This window comes from Rutilus rutilus (genome assembly GCF_951802725.1).
Source record: "Rutilus rutilus genome assembly, chromosome: 13".
NCBI classification, from domain to species: Eukaryota; Metazoa; Chordata; class Actinopteri; order Cypriniformes; family Leuciscidae; genus Rutilus; species Rutilus rutilus.
This window is the reverse complement of record NC_140218.1, coordinates 15,470,737-15,487,601: the sequence shown is the minus strand read 5'-3', so window position 1 is coordinate 15,487,601 and position 16,865 is coordinate 15,470,737. Positions and strand designations below refer to the sequence as shown.

The following is a 16,865-nucleotide window of genomic DNA, read 5'->3' as shown; positions in this document are numbered from 1 at the left end:
ACAAGCTGTTAATTGTCAGGCAGAAACTAAATGAGTAAACAAACAAACAATATAAAGCTAGTTAATTTTTAATTCAGGCTCCATACCGGTTTACGGCATACCTCCTTTCGACAAAATTCTTCAACAAAGCCTTTAATTGACAGATTCGTTCTGATGCATAATAATGACAGGCAGAGATAATGAAATATTTATCGCCTCCAGGAACAGAAGCTCTGGTTTTTTCGAGTCTGTTACATAACTGGAGTATTTCCAAAACAGTTGATATGGGGCCAAAGCAATGAGCATATGTGGTGGGTGGTTGAGCTCAGTTCACCTCTGAACTCTTGCCCGTGGCGATGAGTGCCGTCTTCAACTCAGCTGGGGGTTATCTCGAATGTTTTCGCAAGCATCTAAGATGCCTCGGGTTACTGCCGAAAACTCACTAAACAATTCAACCTAAAAGCTTCCAAAACGCTTGTGGTAATGAGAATGTTTCTGAAAAGTTATATGTTTTCAGAGTTCATCAGGCTGTTTTATCTAAAAAGATTAAGGAAACTTTGATTCCTCATACGATGACCTCATACGAAAATGTAAGTCTTATATTTGAACTGAATTCAAATCAGCATAAGCAAAAGCAATATTATTCATATTTGAATGCAAGGAAGTAGATCTAAAATGAATTGAGTCACTCTCATTTTTCTTTAGTTTTAAATTTTCCCAACTCTGGCATCTGCCCATCAAAAACACATAACACCTCATCAACCCCCTAGCAACCACACAGAACACCCTAGCAACTCTTAATGCCATAGCAATCATTAACAATACTACAGCAACCATCTAGGAACATCCTAGCAACCACTAAGTCAACACTGAAGGTGCAGTAAGCGAATTCTAATGAACACTGTTGATATTTGAATCGAGACCCAAACACACACACCCCCTACCCAAAAGAAACACACCCCTCCCGTCATTGCTCCGCCCTCAAAATAACGAACACGCTATGCAACACAGGCAACGACTAATGGCGAGTTCAGACTGCACGATTTTAGCCCCGATTTTGGCTCGCCGACAGGTTTTGAGAAATCGCAGACAAATGCCCGAAATCACAGGCAAATCGGTGCTCGTTCACGCGAGTGACAATTATGCAGTGTGAATGAGCAAAGACGCGATCTGAGAGAGTCAAAATCCTGCTGTGTGAAAAGTGTTCTGACTGAAAACTACATCGGCGATGACCGACAACCAATGAGAGAGCAAGATACAGAGCAGTGGGGAGTTCGGGGAGGAGTTATAGGCCACAATATCAGTATTTTAATAGATATATTTACAATTATATCAAACAGAAACAAAGCACAAACATTTGCTTGACCAGCAGCAACAGCAGCACATTGCAAAATTATTTATTTACCCCCAACTCTCTTTGCAGAACACACAGTCCTTGCTCCCCTTGTCTTCCCAGCCATTTCCTCATGCATAATATGTTTTTCTTTTTCTCCTTTTCGCTGCAAATCAGTGCACAGACCATTTGGATCGCAAGCTTCTTGCAGGCTATCATTTTTAATAACAATTTCAGTCTCGCGCGAGAACTGCGGTCTTACGCACGCGGGATTTTGCGTTATTTCCTTATCACTTCTCGCGTGTGTTTGGTTGCGAAACGTAGTTTGCGGACCAGACAGAAGTTGTCGGCGATTCTTCCTCCTGAAAGTCATGCAGTGTGAAACCTCCTGTCGCCGATGCATCGTGCAGTGTGAACACACCAGCAACTGAATGTTACCCTGGATAGTCGTGCAGTGTGAAAAGAACAGTGACCCGACTACTTTGAAAATCGTGCAATGTGAACTCGGCATAACAGCTGTCTCATCAGACAGCTCCTGCAAGTATGGATGATTTAGCTGATTCAACTACAACAACAGCATATCTTACTTCTGTGAAACAGCAAAACCAATGCTACTCACGTATTGCACAAAAACAAAGCAACTTCTGGTTGCTGATTTCAAATTCCAACAGTGTTTTACAGTAATCACTTACTACACCTTTAAATGGCACTCTCAAACCATTTTACTCCTTTAACACATGTAACATGACATAACCATGTTACACAAACAATGAGAAAAAAAAAAAAGAGCAGGATTCGTTTACATAAATATTAGGAATTGTTTGGTTTGTGAAAAATGGGCATTCCAAACCTGAGTACACAATGAAAATTAAAAACTTTTACAGCAAAAGACATGATACAGAAATCATGTTAGTTAGTTAACTTTAAATTACTGATAGTATTTTTTCTTTAATATTATTTAAAATTAAAATACTATCAAAGTTATGGAAGTACAAACTATGAATTATTATATAATTTACTGTGAAACACTGTAAAAGTACATTCCCAAAAGTCACTGCGTGGCACATTTATATAAATTATTATTTCTTCTCATTTTTGTTATCAGTAATGCACATTGGGATTTTTTGTGTTACATTTAATGTTCATTGTATACTTTAGCATCATGTGCATTACCCTGATAGTATTTTGTCTTTGTCTGTATGATCCAGTGCTTCGTCTCTGTACAAGTTTTGAACAAGTAGCTTGGGATATAAAAAATTCTATCACTTAATAAAATAGTTAGAAGTTGTCAAATATGCAGGTACCAATTTGAATTCCTGTAATACCAGAATCATTGTCCATGTATATTTTACAGTGAATTTCTGGCAACCACAGCTGCCTGTTTTTTTATTTATTATTATTTAAACAGGATATTTTTTCAGAGGCAGAGCAAGTTTTATATATATATATATATATATATGACGTGCACTATATAGTGCACAGTAAGACCAGAAAAGGATATTAAGAAAGTAAATGGGGTCATTTTAGTTCATGCTGACTTCAAAGTTGAGGAAGGCCCCAGGAAATAGGCAACAGCAAGATAACCTGTGCTTACAGAAGTCCTGAAATGAACCATTCATAAAAGCTGGTCTCAGATCAGTGCAAGAGCACAGCGCTGAGTAAACACCCAGCTGACACCATTACATCACAGTGACAGAGTCAGAGATTCCATGCTTTCACTTCTTGTGTGGCAGGCATTAAACAGCATTAACCCATAATCCTAAACTGCTACAGATGCAGGCTTGAGCCACTATTCATTCACAGCAGAGAACCTGCCCAAACCCCCCTTCCGTTATCCTTAGCTCTCACTCGCTCCATCCCTCCCCAACCCCCATCGGCAGACAGTAGCTTCAGAGCAGTCATATTTAATCAACATCTCGGCGGACAACACAGGGATCTGCAGTCCTCTGTTGAGACTCTCTGTGCTGTCACACTTGGGATAATTGTCTTAGATACCCTAATTCGACAGTCGCTCCCCTTAAATGCTCAAGAAAAGAAGCGTGGTTGACCTACATTGCTGTTCATCTGTGAATTATACATGATGTCATCATTTGATTATTTATTTCCTGCGGTGCAATTCACGAGACAAACACTTACGTTCGTAATTGTGAAATTCAAATGTGGAAAGCTGAAGGGAAATGTTGATGTTGAGGTTTGACACCACAGGAATCATGCTACGACATCTCTGTTGTATGCTAGTAGGCCATAAAGATACAGATTCTGTTAGAAAACATGCGGTTTTCTACAAGAATTTTATGTACGACACAAACAAACAAATGAATCATTTGATGGGAGTGCTGAGAAGCTGAGAAAGGAAAACAGTGATTGTTCATTGTTATCAAGATTCCGGACAGATTTGTACATGCTCAAACAATCGTGCTTCCCCCCAAAGGTCAGATTTGTGACTAATCAATTGCTAGCGCACCCAATGACCTTGATGTTTTGAAATGACTCGATATTTCCCAGTTTCATTGCGACTATCGCCTTTGAAGGACAAGCAATCAAACAAAAAGATGCCATTTTCAAAATACCTCGGAAAGCTAACCTGTATGAATCAAGCTAACGTTTTCAATGCACAATTGCCAGAATCTACACTTTTTACCATATTTTAGAGAGAAATTTGTAAAATAATTAAATACAACTATATACACATTTGAAATAATAAGAAATATGATTATATAACACAAATAATAAAATATACTGTGTAGCCTAACTATAACTTAAATGTACAAATATAAGAGTAGTTTATGCTCAGTATGCATAAAAAACAAAAAAAACAAGAACAATCATAAGTTGAGGAGCAAGTGGAACTTCTGTGGAAATCTGCAGAAACTAGCAAGAACTCAAGGAACCTTTGAATTCAATGTGGTTGCTACCCAAGCCCAAGTAAAGATTTCAAACAGAATGCTGAGCATAAGGGAGAACTTCTCAGTCCAGAATACTTTTCCCACTCTGAGTCGCTCCTTCGGTATGACCTTCTGTTCTCTTTCTAAGTATGGATACTTCTTGTTTTCAAAGGAGCGTGTCCAATGCTACTGGCACCAGCCAGGCCTTCTGTGAATGTGCTTGCACAAACCAGTGTCTATCATGGGTACACAAAGATGGCGTGTCATTTTCTTTTTTTTTTACTTTGGAAGTTGAGAGTTTCATCAACTTTCATCATCACTTTCAGTTTGTTTTGCCCTGTGCTATGGAAAGTGTTTATCTTTTTGAGTTTCCCTCTCTCTTGTTCCCTGTCTCTCTCCCGAGGAGCCCTGTTTGCTATCAGGCTCAGGAATGAATTTGGGAGGCTTATCGGAGCTCTTTTCCCAGCTGAGGCGGAGAGGATGTGTTAAGGCGTCTGCCTCCTGACAGGAAAGAGGAGCTATCTCTCCTGATAAGGCTATGGCTGACTTGAGAATTGTAACAAAGCAGACAGCATGGATGCAGGTGGGTACACGTCAGTGTACGTGCATAAGCCTGCAGCCAAAAATCCAAGCCAGGTAAAAGGAGGTTAAAAGCAATTATATTCCCACAACAAAGGAATTATTTCCACCAGTGCACCACTGAGAAGGCGGACGAGGTGTAATCTGAATGCACTCTGCTCTTGAATTTCAAAAAAAAAAAATCAGAATGAAAGTCAATTTAACACTCAAATGACAACTTTAGACTAAATGACAAAACCAAGGACTACAGCCTCTCGTCAATAGGGGACGGTGTGCAAGCCCACAGCACATAAACCCTGGGTATTCCCATTCCTTTCTTTAAAAAAATAAAAAAAATAAAATAAAATAATTCAGCATTTTTCGTCCATACAATAAAATAAACTGGTTTGGACCCCATTGACTTTCATTCTATATAAAAATATGGTTCCACAGGAAAAAAGTATGGAACGATGTAAGGGTGAATAAATTTATAAATAAAATATATATAGGCTATATAATTTTTTTTTTTTTTTTTTTTTTTTTTACCCAAAATTCTATCATCATTTATTCACCCTTACATCGTTCCATACTTTTTTCCTGTGGAACCATATTTTTATATAGAATGAAAGTCAATGGGGTCCAAACCAGTTTATTTTATATTTTTTTATTTTTATATATATATATATATATATATATATATATATATATATATATTATTAGATAGCAGTTCATAGTCATTTAACAGACACTTAGTTAAATGACAATGAAAAGGACTCACTGTACGGTAATTACACGGACAGTGACCATTCCAATAAACAAGACAAGAAAGCCATTATTCCAACACTGATAGGATGGATTTCGAAGCTTAATTACACAAATTATGGATTGTAAAAAGATCCCAACTTGTTTATAACATCATTCTTTTAGCCTAGCATGTCTGCAGTGGAATCTCTAGTAAGGGTTTAGCAAACACAACATAAGGGGTTGTGGTTAAGGGAGGGAAATCATTAGCGGTTTGTGGAAGGCACAAAGGCTTGCGCCAGCATACCATCCCTCCTTTTAGACGTTGTGTAGAAAAACAGCATTAGCATTTTCGAGGTTTAACATACTGATTTGATGTTACCGTACAATCAGGCTACAATTCACTGACAAACAAACAGAAGCACTAGAGTCCATAGATTATTACTGTTATCGTTGAAATGGGCGGTCTTTACATGCTGTGAAATATGGCATGCATGTGGCGGGAAGGATTATATACACGGAAGAATTATAGAGTCTTAGAGAATCACCACAAAGAATGAGCCACGAACGTGCAAGGAACCTGTTGTGCGTAAGCCGCTAATGTGTTCCGTGCAGAAGACAGATTGAGGCATTGAAGAATGGCTGTCCTATAGAAGTGTGTCATGAAGGCAATTCCATTAACATCTTAATAAAAGCAGCCCGGGCCCAAGAGAGCCTGGAGGCTCTGACTAACGCTTTCAGTCAATGGCTTGGGATGAAAAAGTAACAGAGGGCCGCACAGTCCAGGAACTTCGTGGCAGCATTTTCCTGGGACCGTTACTCTTCCCAAAGGACCGGCCTCCAAGTTTGTATGCTTCCCATCATGGTCTACTTGCTCCATTCCCTTTGCCGTTTTCATTTACTGTCCTTCCTCCCATCTGCTGGATTGAAGATCTAAACAAAAGCTTTTGTTTTCCACAAGTTCAACAAGCGGCAGCTGCAGGGGAGAGAAGGAGAAGGGGAGTGCTGGGTTTAACTGGAGAACTATCTCCTCTTATGACTGGCCACATGGCAACATGTGTCTTTCTCTCTTGATCACTCTCTTTCCCACTCCACACACACAAACTCTGTCTATTATAATTCCTCCTCAATACTTTCTTTTTGGCCAAAGTCTCAAGAGGCAAAACTCCATCATGAAAACCAGACGAAACTAAGCACAGACATCCAGAAGCCTCAGCCTACCCAAACTGAACCATCAGTAGCATCTTGCCATAAAACCGCCCTCACCATTTTACCATCAAAAAGATTACTCACTGAACAACATGCATCATCGGCCCCCTCATAAAAAAAAATAGCAGAAAGTTTGTATTGGAGAAATGGGTGGTGATTGATTTTTGTCTTCTGTGTTTTGAGTTGCTCATACAAAAGCAGCACGATTTCAAATAGGCTAAGCCAAAAATGGTCTCAACAAGCTACTGAGAGCAATACCAGCTCTTCAGATGATCAAAGTGCAAAAAGTCAAGAGTACAAAAAGTGCCATAAGCTTCTGCAAATCAAATTGATTTTGACTGTTGGGACAAAAGCAAAACATTCTTCAAAATATCTTCTTTCGTGTTCCACAGAAGCAACAAAGACATGCAGGTTTGGAATGACAAGGAGGATGAATAAATCATTTTCGGGTGAAAACACTCCTTTTTGCTTATGTATAGAACATAGAAAACTGATCTTACAGAGAATATGTTTCAATTCTTAATAAAATGTTGAATAAAACAGCAAGTGTTCTCAGAATGACCAGCACCTGCACGTGATTGACTCTTGCCCACACTCTAGAGCAGTAAAAGGCGTCAACACCCACAATTCTCTGTGACCAATCTGGACACTGGCACCTTCCAAGCGAGAGTCTGTCCACCAACTGTTCAAGGGTAATTAGCTGCAGCAGAAAACACAGGCCTAATTACAGTGTAGCCGAACGCCGGGTCACAGTATCAACCCCATGCCTAATCCACCAATGCTGAAGACAAATTATCACGCCAGGTTGTTTACACCTGATGTACAGAGATAGACAGAGAAGCCACTCAGGCAGCCGAAACTATTGGGTAGGCAAGTTCATAGCATTATCTGTGTACAGTGAATTTGCATCCTGCTTCTAAACGTCACAGGGCAATTGCAATCGCCACCACATCTGGCTCTACTTTGCTACACTTGGATGCATGCACGCGTTCACCTACAAACACACAGAGACGCTTTACGCAAGTGGAAAGGGTCAAAAGTGATAGCGATCTTTGTTGTGACAGTTGGTCGGTACAGAGCCCTAGATAAACAGCCAAGCGGCAACGCTGCAAAGAGAATGCGAGATCAATGCGTTAAAGCAAACAAACATTGGATATACACACTATTACATGAGACTAGCATAGAGGAAGCAGATGAACTCTATTGACAAGGGCCCATCCTGCAGGGCATGAGCATGCAAGACTGTGTCTGTGTGCACGAGCGGTGGGGGGACGGTGGAAAGCCTTGCACTGCAAACGCAGCCCCCTGAATGCATTTGTACTGTTCACTCATTAAGAAATAGGTCAAGGATTCCGCCTGCATGCATCGCAACTTGTCAAAATCTCTTAAGCTAAACAGGGGCAAGCCCGTATGCCACCATGAGAGAAGAGAAGAGGGGCTTCTCTGGAGGTGTAGTGCACGCTGGTGACACAGCATGCAACTAAAACGAGCATGGTATTATTTATGACCGACCAACCTCAAATGCCCCTCTGCTTGTGTTTAAACCGCTCTGTAACCCTGAGTCATTTCGGACATCGTGGTTTGTTGCCGCAATGTATTTATCAATAGGTGGCGCTATGGAACTATGTGGGCCTACTCGAAGTTTGCTGGAGGAATTGGTTGCAATTATCCATCACAGAATTAATCCCAGTGTTCAGTCAAAGCCACAGAGAATGATGAGCTCTTCTGCAAACATTAGATGCCTGGTGGACAATGGGCGAGATGAGTGATGAGATAGCACATACTTTAGGATCTTTACATTGCCGTTTTCACAGCTGCAGAATCTCCTCGGAAAGTACTGATAAGGTAATCTCGCTGACCTCAAAAATCCGAGCCAAGAAGATACAAGCACATATCCAAATTGGTCCCTAAACTAACACACTCGAGCAAGGCATTTAACTGGGGCAAGCAGGATAAGCACTCAGCATGGGTCTCTTGTGGCCACCCCATTGAGATTCGACCCTCAGCTTCCCCTCAAACGTATACATCTATCTGAGAGCCAACGGCTAAAGACAGAGGAACAAACCTCCTTTAAGCACATAATACCCTCCAATTACCCTTCAGGAAACGCTTAATGCACCTGACTGACATAGTCAAATCAATAGCCTGCGACCCAACGTAAGAAAGCTAGAGGCTTTTTGACAATCAGAATGAACATGCAAATCCAACTTAGGAAGCTCACGCTGGGAGGAAAGGCAAAGACAGTTCTTGATTCACTTTGCAATTCCGATTAAACCCCATGAAGCCACCGTGGTAAGGGAAAGGAGGAAGCAGGTAAAGTTGATGGGTGTGCGCCCAGTGGAGACTTGTCCTCTCGGCTTTGTGTAGTTAACCTTATTGATTAAAGAGCCTGTGATCTGGAGATGCTCTACAGCCTTCCCTGTCTCTGAGTGCCTTATCAAAGAGAACAAACTACAAAGCCACGCAGCGACCAGAACACAATACAGAATGTAATCACACTCTGCTCATCTAAAAGCATTAAGTGTCATTTGCTAAGGTTTGACTTCCTTATCTAAATGTTTAAAACATTGGTGTACGGGACACTATATGGGAGGCCCCAGTATGAGCCAATTAAAGTATGGTATTCCAACAGAGAGTTTTTTTTTTAAATCTGCACAATCAGCATGTATTGTACAATACCATTTCAGCATGTAACTACAATAAAAGCGGGAAATACTACTGCAAGCTTGATTATTAATTCACTTTGTATAGCAGACCAAATAACAATGCATGCTGATTAACATGACAGAGCAACACCTTATGAAAACATTAAAAATAATAATAATAATTAAATGACTAAATTGGCCAAAATTACATAATTTGGGCATGACCTCACCACTTGGAAGCAGGACCCCAAGGCTTACAAAATGCCACTGGATTTAATGTGGAATGTAGACTGAAATTCAGACATAATGTTGACTTATAAAAGGATTCTGTATGACTGAAAGGATTATAAAACAAAAGCTGAGCTACTTAAAACACCAAATATGAAACGTATAAACTTTTAAACTACCATGGAAAATAATTATCATCGTTGTTCTCTTTGTAGGTGTCTCGTGTCCAATTTTTAGGACAAACAGACAAATAAGTGTAATTTGCAGAAAATTATGGCATTCATTTCAGTTGCATTTTATAAACTTCCTCAGCTTTGATAGCAGTGAGTGAATTTGACTAGCTCTTTAAAGCTGAATTTCTGTCATTATTATTTTGTATAGTTATCAAACCACAGGTATAACCACCATAGTTATGTAAAATATCTGAACGATCTACCCAATTACATTTTTAATGTGTTGATCATGATCGTATGGTCGACTCACCGTCCGATATTGATCTTATCGGAACGCGTTCAAGCCTACTGTTGCTATGGTTACCTCCTCAGGCGACCGCGATTTCACTGAGCGTTTATTTAGCACACTGACGAACTTGTAACCTAACTTTTGCGGTTACTGAAAGGTTTGAAAACCCCGTTGAAACAGAAAAAGACATACTTTCAAGACTTCTATTGCTTCATCTCAAATTAAATATGGATCGAATTCTCCTCGAAACTGTGATCATTTAGACGTTCTCCACTATGCGCTCTTTCAGTTCTTGAATGAGCCGTTCTCACCCTGCCGTCTCGGGTCAAACCGCTGTTTCGCAGATAAAAACGATGATGTGAAGAGGTCACGCTCGAGATGAATTCACCTCATCTTCCTCACTGAAAGCGCCGTTTGATTGTGTTAGTCAGACACCGATTAATATCACCCCTGTCCTTCATGGCAGATGCCAGTGATTCTCATGCAAATGCTTGCCGATTTTCTACTTAAAGAAACATTTATTTTCTTTAGAGCCGATGTCAGAGCCGCGAGTTGAGGGAAATTAAGATTTGTGAGTGCATCTGCTGTAGCCTAGTCCAGATGAACGTTCCGAGTTTTAGGTGAGAAGAGCTGAATTATGAGCACTCCGCAACAATCTGTTTCACATTTTGAACGTCTATCAACTTCTTTGACAGGCAGCGTCCCACAAAACTGAGGCTATGCGACTGTGTTAGTCATGTCTATTTAAATGGACATCGAGGAAGATTCCGTAGGCTACAAGAGTACAGATAAGATCGCAAGGAGAGCGCAAAGTGAAGGGTACGAGGTTTAAATGATCGGAAATTAAATCAATAAAATAAGGTTGATGAATTATGAGCGCGCATATGCATGAGGGAGATTGATGACCAACATTTTAATTTGCGTGTTTTTCGCTTTGACGAGAATAATCAGCAAACATTGTAGATTTTGATCTCATGTGTGGGAAAAATACAATTCAAATTCAGCAAAATTCAATTATAGACACACAATATCATTAACTTCTCTTACGTGGGGAAAAAATAGGCTACAATTCAAATTCAGCAAAATTCAATAGACACTCAATTTTCATTATCGTTAACGGCTTGCATATTAAGTTCAAAGTTGAAACGTGACCGTGAGGATAAGGTTTGTTTTATTGAGATTTCCAGCATCAGCAGCAAACGTTTCCTAAAGCAAAACCACCAAATTAATTCCCATTATCCTAATTATATTGCTCAACTTCTTTGCGATGTATGAGCAATTTACCATGAATGATCTGTTTTCTCTACGCTTTCCTCTAACACGCTGCACGGAACGCATTAGTATTCCTGGCCACATCTCCCAGGAAAAGCATTTCTGGGCTTGAATGAATTCATGAAGCGCGTTTGTCCACTCACCTACAATCCAGAAGAAAGCTGAGGATGCTATCTAATGTTCAGTCAAAAGATGCCTCTGCGTTCAGCTCAGTTTTGACAGATAGATCCACATCCGAATGAATGCCGAAGCTTCAAAGGTATAGCACCTTCAACAAATTTCTCACAATTCCTCGAAGATTTCTTGCATGCAAGATGATGAATGAACGGTCGCCGCGCGGCTTCAGGTAACGTTAGGCTAACTGATCTATGCAGCAAAATTCAACGCTTTATCTGTCGATGCCGGGAGGATGGTCATTCACAAGCGCATATGCCAAGTGCACGGCACATTCCCCCAGTCCTCTGACACTGATAGCGGCTTGACATCACGCCTTTCATCAGCAGCTCTCCGTTAGATCGTCATGCGCGCGCTCATTGCTCTCCTGTGAAGGTTTTACGCGAGACTGGCACAGGAACCGAAGCCCAGCAGCGTTACAGTAGCAGCGCGTTTAAACCCAGCCCCCTGTGCTATAGCACTCACTTACGACCGGCTCTATTTGCATGTCGCATGTTTTAACTGTTTCATTCTCTCAAAGATGGTCATTTTACAAATGCACAACTGAGGTGATTAGAAATGTGCATTTGCATATTTAGATTTAATAACTCTGCAATATCTAATCTCGCCATATTGGCTACAGTGCGCTGTTATAGCCTAGTGCAATATGTCTCAAGGCTATACTGTCTGTAGTCATGGGATTATCTATTTATTTAACTGCAGCTTCCTTAATGGGATTAATTATTTGTTAAAATCAAAATAGCTGTTTACAATAAACTGAGCATTTGTGTGCAATCACTTTTTTTTTTTTGCAGGGCATAAAACTGTGGCACAATCACTTTATTTAAAAATAACACGTGATTCACTAAATATGATCTAGGCTATAAGCATTTTCAAAAACAGCATGGATGAAGATCTTGGGATATGATGTTTTATGAAGTCCATGCCTTTGATCTCATGTGAGAATAGAATACAGAAAAAATCAGCATTTTTTTTAGCAGTTAATAAAAGGTTCCCTCACAATATGTTAAATCTATTTACAAGTACATTTGTTTTTAATTGTGTCTTATTTTACAAGCAGCTGCAAGTGTGAGGGAAGTGCTAACCCAGTAGTAATTTTGCTAGACAGTGCCATCTTTGGACAGAAGATTGCAATTACCTCATCTACATCTAGTCAACAGGGGTTTAGTCAAGATATAATTTCATTTTGATTAGAACTTATTATTATGGGTATTATATTATGGGTCCATAAACTATTATTACTTCTCAAAACAGCTACAAATGTATTAACATTAAGAATTAAACATTTATTTTAAGACACATGACTACAAAATATTGTATTGTTTATATATGAAACAAAATAATGCATAATAATTTACTAATTCAAATAAACAATACAATATAATATTTAATAAATCTGAATAACATTTAAAGTAAACCCATTCATTTCTTATGAAAAAAACTTAAACTTACAAACAACTATCCCTCTCCATCTTCGAGAAAAAACATTGAAGTAATAAACCTTTGATAGTATAGCCTTTTGTTTTGCACAGAAAGGGAGAGAATTAATATTGTCACGCTTAAATTATTGTTACATGGATACATTTGTTTAGTCAACTGTCTTTGTTTCGACAGAAACCTATCATCACAAATATAAAGAGTGCATCGTCACAATCACAAATCACTGCTAGCTATTCTTGTCTATGCCGATGTTCGTTTCAGATACAGTGTGTATGTGGAGATCTAGCTAGGCACTTGATTCTGTGAGCCAAATTTTGCTTCATAATGATCTGTGCTGCTGCTTTCCCTAACCTGCATCTATATATAATCACAGGAGTTGTCCTTTTGCATTTCCTTCCAGAGGAATTAAAGGCTAAAACTTGTGTTTCATCTAAAATGAAATATTTTCCAGCATCACAGAGCCATATAACCCCAACAAATGATATTTGGCTGTCAGAGAGGATTAGTGGGCCATTAATAGTCTCTTTCTACAGTAAACGAGATATTGCATCATCAATTCCTTTTTACAGACTACATCAATCTTTTCATCATTCTTTTTAGTTAAAAAAAAAAAACTCACATCTGACGGCAGGGAAAGTTGCTGGAGGTAATAGAATAACCACAGCCAGACAGGCTGCAGGATTTTGTCACATCTCCCAGCTGCACATCTGTCGCCGAATCTTTTAAAGTGGCATTCTACAATCGATAGTTTGATCGGTTAGCTCAAACAGAAATGGATTACACATTGGCCTGTCTTCTACATCTTTGTACTTTAAAAGGGGACATTGCGGGAGCACTTATTCCATGATCCATCAATAATTTAGAGTGGGAAAAGAACCGGTGGCAGCCATCAAAAATATTGCGAAACTGCCAGAGGAGAAGAGCGCATCTACCAAGTCTTGTGTATAGCCTACTAAAAGCTGTGTGTACTCTTAAGAGAAGCAGGGTCAATATCTGGAGGGCGTCCATATTGAAGTTCCACTACACTAACTCTCAAATGCATCTTAGTCATCCACTGGTAATCAAATATATATATATTTTTTTTCTTCAATTCATTGGTCATTATACAAGTAGTATGTTTAAATAAAGGGTAATTCAATTTGAATCGCAAAGTTAAAGCTCAATCCAGTTAGACTGAGCCGAACCCTCATCTGCATAAAATGAGAAAACCATTGTTTTATCTATAAGTCATTAGTGACTTAATGTTTTGTAGAAAGTGTCCACACAAATCTCTTATTAAAGAGCATTGTGTAGTGCACAATATACTTAGCCATGGTAGTCATGGGTGATGCAGGTATTCGTCCTGCAGGTTCTAAAAGGGTTTTTTTGCAGTGAGAAGCTCATAAAATAACTTTTTTTTCTTAGTGTGAAGAACATTTTAATAATCTAAAGAACCTTTTTCCACTATAAAGATGTAACCTTTAGAGCAATGGAAAGGTTCTTCATGGAACCATTGATGCCAATTAACAACCTTTATTTTTAAGAGTATGCGTCATGTCCTCTCTTTGCATAATCTCCTGAATTCTCTTATCCTGTTTTATTAAAAGGTATAAATAAACAATTTTTAATTGTGTGTCATGGGTCTGTAAACATGCAGGAGTATCAGACTAGATTCTCTCGCATTCCTGGGGCTGCAATTACTCAAGTTGATGAAAAGGTAACATTTGACTTTGGCCATTTGAAGTCAGCTGACAGATGTGTGTGAATGGAGACTGCAGCTGTGTAGCGGAGAACACATGTCCCGTGTTAAAACCACTGCGTGGCTTGACTCAAGGTTGAGCTCAAGTGCCAGCCTTGGAACGAATGCTATAATTGGTACAATCCATGAAACATTATCCCTGCCTGACCTTGGCCGTGGTCATACAATCTGAGCCTAATTACTGATGATTGCTGGACTCCGAGGGGCAGTGAACGCGCCCAAATCGGGTCCAACTTCCAGATGGTGAAAAAGTCAAATGGATCTGAAATATTTCAGAAGACTCAATTAAAACATGTCAAATATGTTTGATGGAAATCATTAGGTTAACGGCAAGTGGAAGTACTTAAAATAATCTGTTTATAATTAATGTCAATTTTCATTTCATCTGATGAAATACAACAAAACTGCATATATATTTCCAGGTTAAATGTTTTAAATAGTGTTTGCATGGAATTCATACTTTAAAAAAAATTGGGGTCAATAAGATTTCTCTTTTTATAAGAATTTTGTACTTTTAAAGGAACACGCCGACTTTTTTGGACTTTAGCTTATTCACCTTATCCCCCAGAGTTAGATAAGTCCATACATATTTTTTTCATCTCCGTGCGTGCCGTAACTCTGTCTGACGCACCCACCGCTAGCCTAGCTTAGCACAAAGACTGGAGGTAAACGGCTCCAGCTAGCATAAACATCCAGCCCTAACCGAGACCTGGCCCGTGGTGTTCAAGCCCTAATCCGGCCCCAGCCCGAAAACGTCTGCAATTTTTCAGCCCGAACCCGACCCGAGACCAACATCAATATCCCTTTGAGCTCTCTCTGACGCGCTCTCTCTGATGCACGCTGTCTCTGCTAGACGCACACACATACACACACACGCTACTAGGTACAATTTTATTATAGGCCTCAAACTCAGGCTCGGTAATCAAATCAAAACTCTTTCAAAATGCAGCTTTTCCCGAAGTATTGGGAACTTTTAATAACTCCTTACGCTCCAACTTCTCCCTGATGCTCTGCATGGTCAACTGTCACCTAATGCATTGCACTCGCGTGATCGCATATTGCATTGCATATTTATAATATTATCAATATAACAATATTTCATACAGTAGCCTGCGCTCTGCACGTATATTATGGGCATGATGAAAGGAGAAAAGCTAAATGAGCCCGAGTCTGACCAAAGCCCATTCTGTAAAAAAAAAAAAAATTTGACCCGACTGCTCCCAATAAGTGACAAAATAACGGCAACATTTTCCTATTTACATGTTGTGATTTGTATAGCCACAGCGTGTACAAATAACATGGTCACATATTGTCAGAAGGCGAAGCACTGCTACTTGGGCGGAGTGATTTGCTCGCAGCGCCTGAGAAGCCCCGTGGTGAGGAGCAGACTCAGAGTTCGCTCAGAATTGGAGTAAATCATTCCGCAGAAGTAGCAGTGCTTCGTCTTCTGAGAATATAGTTCCCAGTATGTATACGGTTAGAAGATGGTTGTGTCTCATGTGACCTTGGTATTCGTACACACTGTGACTATACAAATCACAACATGTAAATAGGAAAATGTTGGCGTTATTTTGTCACTTATTGGGAGCAGTATGCTAGCTGGAGCCGTTTATCTCCAGTCTTTGTGCTAAGCTAGGCTAGCGGTGGGTGTGTCAGACAGAGTTACGGCACGCACGGAGATGAAAAAGGTATGTATGGACTTATCTAACTCTGGGGGATAAGGTGAATAAGCTAAAGTCCCAAAAAGTCGGCATGTTCCTTTAATTCAGTAATGATGCAATAAACTAATCTTGATCTTTGAAATTCTATTTCAAATAAATGTTCTTTTAAAATCCTGGAAAAACGATCCTGTTTTCACTCAAATATATAGGCCTATATATAAAAAATAAAAAAAAACTTTTATTACTTTTAATTTAAATTATTACTGATAATAATAAATGTTTCTTGAGCACTAAATCAGCATATTATAATGATTTCTGACTTTGGACTGAAAATTCAGATTTGCCAACAGGAATAAATTCAATTAAAATAGAAGATAATATGCAATAATACTTTACAGTATAACTGTATTTCTGATTAAAATAAAAGCAGCCTTGGTGAGCATAAGTCTTCTTTCAAAAACATTTAAAATATACATTTCTAAACTTCCAAACTGTAGTAAAAAATAATGCAAGCATGCAAACTTTTGTGCTCCATTTTCA

General features: G+C 39.2%; 1 protein-coding gene across 1 annotated transcript in view; it reads right to left on the bottom strand.

Moving 5' to 3' along the window:
• Positions 1-11,924, bottom strand: part of plxna2 (plexin A2) — a 209,356-nt gene extending 197,432 nt beyond the window's left edge. Inside the window, exon 1 of the mRNA XM_084428724.1 lies at positions 11,456-11,924. The gene's annotated coding sequence lies outside the window, so the exon portion shown is untranslated. The remainder of the gene's footprint in view (positions 1-11,455) is intronic.
• Positions 11,925-16,865: the final 4,941 nt, after the last annotated feature.